A 5,190-nucleotide genomic window follows, 5' to 3' on the forward strand; every position below is an offset into this window, starting at 1 on the left:
AGGAAACACAGCAGGCAGTGAAAAGATCAAATCATTCACTCATTATATCAACACAGCTGGACAGTGGACACATGACTTTACTGTGTTATTTAAATGCAGCTGATATTTTATATATGTCTGCGCTAGTCTGTGCTCATGATCACTGTGATCACAAACCTGGAGAACCCAAGAACCATTGTCTTCTTTGGAAAATTATGAACTACGCATTAAATGACTTATATAAGTTCACTGAACACCAAAATATCCACTTTTTCAACATTAACCCTTCATTCCCTGATTTAGGATTTGGGTCAGATTTGACCCATTGGTCTTTAGGCATATCATTTTAAAAAATCACAATAACAAACACTGTCAATGTAAACTATTTTAAAGTTAGGTAAATAAATCAACCTCACAGCTACATTTAACAAGTTTTTTTTTCTTTATTTGTTGCATGTCAGAACTGGATTCAGTTTGAAACAAAAGAACACAAGGCACAGTTTTCACAGTCACTGCATATCAGTTTTGAGGTCCTTGCACACAGTTCAATGATGGCAATGTTCCTTCTTGACCGGCCAATGGGCGATTTGGTTGAAACGAACATCTGCACTCTTGTAAACTCAAACTAATTTTGGTGGTGAAAAAAAAAACCCAAACCACGGGCATTTTCTTATCCATGAATTCACACTAGACATTGTAGTAGTCTTTGAAGCAATTTCTTTTTTTGTTGATGCAGAGTGGAACAGCATATTTTTCAAAGTGCATTTCAGTTTTGAGGTCCTTGCACACAGCACATCGACGGCGATTTTCCTCCTTGACATTCCAAGGGGCGATTTGGTCGAAACAAACATCTGCACTCTTGTAAACTCAAACAAATTTTTGTGGTGGCGGGGAGGAGAGGCCAGAAGTTGTTGGCCTACCCCGACTTCTTGCTGTTCCAACTTGAAACAAGCCTTCAGCAACCAAACCCTGAAATTTGCGAAGTTTGAGTACTTTCGATGTTGGGATTCCCTGGGCCTCACAGTCACGCTGGTAAAGAAGCCATGCGTTGATCACTGCAACAGACAAATGCCAGAAAAAGTATCATATACCAGCGACGGGTCCTGATGGGAAACTTACAGCATACAAGATGTGCATCCAGCATGTCAACTCCTCCCATGGAAGCATTGTACTCCTTGATGATGTTTGGCTGATCAATGTTGATGTACTCTTTTTTTAACTTGTCCCAGCGGCGGGCTTTTCCCAAAGGCTCTGGTCCAGCATATGTTGACATCAAAGTGACTGCTTTTGTGTCTTGCCATTTCAAACACACAGTATTGGTGTTGGACTCGATTCGATGATCATATGATCCATGGCCTTTCTTGGACAGGTCTGTCATCAGGGTGCACTTTGACGTGCGGTTTTTTCGAACAGTTCCTGTGTAGCAGATTCCCTTTGCCAATAATTTCTCAATGAGGGGCATTGAAGTGAAGAAATTGTCAGCAAAAATCAGGAAACTTACTTTCTCTGCGAGTCGCATAGCTTCACCACAATGTCTCCACCAACTCCCAACTGACTCTTCCCTTTTTGCTCATTGGCACCTCCTTTTCCTTGATATATATCAAAATCATGCAGGAAGCCAGTGACACAGCAGCGCCCCCACACTTTGAATCCCCACGGATGTGGCTTCCCTTTGATGTACTGCCTTATGCTACCAAATTTCCTTTGTACGGCACCATCATCTCATCGATGGACTGTTTTTGGCGAGGCGCAATAGTCAAACATTGTCTCTGAAAAGAATCCAAAAACGGTTTTAGTTTCCACAGTGGATCCTTTTTAATTCTTCACTGCCCATTTCATTGTCTACAAAGTGAATGACAGAGAGTAGCTGGCTGAATCGGTTGCGACTCATTATGTCTGCCACAGGCCCATAACGAACTTCGTTTTCCCAGTACTGACGTACTCCAGACATTTGAACTAATCCCATCCTGAGATACAGTCCGAGAACTTGTTCTATCTCTTTTACTGAAGTGTCAACACATTTCCCATGCTTTTGAATACTGTATTGATTGGTGTGCTCAACAATATTTTCCAACATATCAAGGGAAACAAAGCGGCAAAAGTAAACCGGTGGCGTGTCTGTTGTGGTATCCTGGTACGACTCAACTTGTTCACCAAGAAAGTTCACATCAGGCAACTCAAAGCCTTTCTTTCGCCATTTATACGTTTTTGCGGCACGATTTGGCTCCATCTGTACGCTAGCAGTCTCAGCAAATGGCACATCTTCATCACTGGACGAGTGATTGGATGAGTCACTGTCTTCGGCAGAGAATTCACCACCATCACTTTCATGCGGTTGATACAATTCATCAGAATCGCCGTCGCTGTCCAGCTCAGGGCCAAAGTCACTATCATCAGCTTCGAGTTGATCCAATACTTGTTGTGCAGTGAACTTTCTCTGGTGCTTTCCCTGCCCTGAAAAGGGAGTAGCCATACTCCCTGAAAAGATATATTTACTTTATTAGTCTCTGACCCTGTACTACTTAGGTAACTTAGTGAAATGTATTATACAAATTAATTTATTTCGAGGCTTTTGTCAAATACAGGACTGTAAACATTCTCCATCTACAATGTCACTCAAAGAACCAAAGGGTCATTTTTGACCCGACAATTTTTAACCCATACACCCAGAAGGTCATTTTTGACCCATCGTTTTTTTAACTAGCTCAGGGTGGCTAATTTTTACAAAAAGAACACAAAACATTTTTCTAGGCATTCTGCAACTTATTACAAAGTAGATTAACAAATAAAACACAATTTTACCAACATTTTATTTGCTACGAAGACGATTTTTGGGGGGAAAGTTTCCAGCTCAACAAAACAGCATGTGGTCAGCAATCTTCTAACTACCACTCTGGCTAATGTCAGTTCAATATGCATCCACTAGATGTCTCTATGCAGGGGTTAGAAGTGGCACTTTGGGATTTAGAAGATAAATTTGACCTTTTTTTTTTCTTTGTACATTTTGAGCAGCAGCAATTAACAGTGGCCAAATTTGACCCCATGGGTTCTCTAGGGTTAAATGCTGCTTCTTAGATAAAAATTATGATGAGTTCAAACTGGCTGGATACATTTACATCTGTAACAAACATAGAAGAAAAGTCTGCTAGACATCTCCAAATCATAATAAAAAAAGCAAAGATTTATTTATCATATCTAACCGTACAGGTGTTACAGAGGTGCAGTGTTAGTGTCTGTGTAAGTTTCCTCCACAGTACAAGGACTTAGCTGGTAATTCTAAACTGGCTGTAGGTGTGACTGTTAGTCTGTGATGGATTGATGGCCTGTAGTTACTGTGTGACAGGGATGCAAAACTGAATTTACATCGAAAGTATCATCACAAGTTACGAGTGTAACTGAACACTGTCAGTGTGAAGACTTTTAAATGTAATTACTGAGATATCTTACTATAAGGTCTTTAGTGCAGCTTCAACAGCAAATCTCAGTTTTTCTACCTGACAAATGTGTGAAAATATAGAAGAAATGCAGGTAACTCAGTGCCCAGACTGTTCTGTATTGATATTACAACACATTTTTGTTGATTGATGAAGATGTTTTATTTTTCTTGAGTAGGCAGTGAACATCAGCAAAAAAAAAATTCTTTAATTGATTATCTGTTAATTAAATACTTTGGAGTAGTATGAATGTCTTTGGTGACGTGTTTATCAGCAGGAAAAGTTGGAAAACAGTTCAATGTCGAAAGATTTATGTCCTGATTCACATTTTGCAAAGCTGTCAAGCAGGCCAGATTGGTCACAGTTTGAGGACCTGTGCCAGAAGCACCTGCTGACAGCTGGGATAAGCTCAAACTCTCTCTCTGCCTCAAGTCAGATAGAATGGATAAAGAGATCTTCAACCAAATATTTTTAAACTTGTTGCTGGCTTTAAATTGAAAATGAGCAGATATTTCAGAGAGTTGTTCTTTATGTTCACCTCAAATCAACCTGAGTGTCATTTCTCTTTAGTTCTGATCTCACTGCTGAGCTGCACAACAAACCAAGGTCAGTAACCTTCTTCTGTCACAGTTTAAACCTGAGAAATTCTGACAGGTTTTACACATTTGGATTAAAACTTTCAGTAAAGATCTCAAAGACGTGATCATCAGTTTTTAAATTTAACCCTCACAGCTCGTCTGACTGTGAGTCCCAGCAGCTCTCAGTTATTTGAAGGAGTCTTTGTGTCTCTGAGCTGTGAGGAGGACGACAGCTCTGCTGGATGGACTCTGAGGAGAAACACAAGCAAACGACAGAGGACTCAGTGTGGAAGAGATGGGTGGGGAGAAGGTTCTGGTTCTTCCTGTAACATCACTATGGTGTCTTATGACAGTGGAGTTTACTGGTGTGAGTCCAGAGAGGGTCCCATCAGTAACATGGTTAACCTGACAGTCACTGGTAAGCTGAGTGTGTGGAGTTAGTGTTGATGAAGCTGTGTGTAAATGGATGAAATGCTGTAGTTTGTCTCTGTGTTGAGGTGGATCAGTGATCCTGCAGAGTCCTGTCCTCCCTGTGATGGAGGGAGATGACGTCACTCTGCTCTGTAAAACAAAGACCACTCCCTCCAACCTCCCAGCTGCTTTCTATAAAGATGGCTCCCTCATCAGGAAGCAGCCTACAGGTCACATGACCATCCAGCATGTTTCCAGGTCTGATGAAGGCCTCTACAAGTGTGACATCAGCGGTCATGGAGAGTCTCCATCCAGCTGGATCACTGTCACAGGTGACACACTCACCTGTCTGTGTTTCTGCAGCTTTCAACATTCACAATGTGACGACAACTTAATGACTGTGTTTGCTTTATTTTAGGGGAACACACCACCACACCTCCTCCTGGTTCCACCTCCATCATTCTTCCTCCATCACTCTCTCCTCCTGTTCTCTCTGTGTTTTCATTTGTTGGATCAGTCTGTGTTGTGGTTCTACTGGTGTTACTGGTTCTGCTGGTGAGACGATGTGTTCACAGGAAACCTGAAGGTGAGACTCAGACTTCCTGATCTTTCATGTCTGAGTTTGTTTAGTAGAATAAAGTTCACATTCATTATGATCATAGTAACAACTTTGTTAAATGTAATCTATGTTTAGATATTTAATTTATGTTATTCTTCATTTTGGAAAATTTCAGCAGATCAAGAAGAATCTGGAAAAGATGACATCATCACTCATGTCGTGTACAATA

At 40.9% G+C, this 5,190-nt stretch overlaps 1 long non-coding RNA gene across 1 annotated transcript; it reads left to right on the plus strand.

Moving 5' to 3' along the window:
• The first annotated feature begins 7 nt into the window (after nucleotides 1-7).
• LOC121813899 lies at nucleotides 8-4,524 on the plus strand. Its single transcript, XR_006053953.1, has 3 exons — nucleotides 8-4,019; nucleotides 4,146-4,409; nucleotides 4,489-4,524. It is a non-coding gene; the product is annotated as an uncharacterized LOC121813899 (long non-coding RNA).
• Nucleotides 4,525-5,190: the final 666 nt, after the last annotated feature.

This window comes from Haplochromis burtoni, unplaced genomic scaffold (genome assembly GCF_018398535.1).
Source record: "Haplochromis burtoni strain Fernald_Lab_line unplaced genomic scaffold, NCSU_Asbu1 Contig_3383, whole genome shotgun sequence".
Classification (NCBI taxonomy): domain Eukaryota; kingdom Metazoa; phylum Chordata; class Actinopteri; order Cichliformes; family Cichlidae; genus Haplochromis; species Haplochromis burtoni.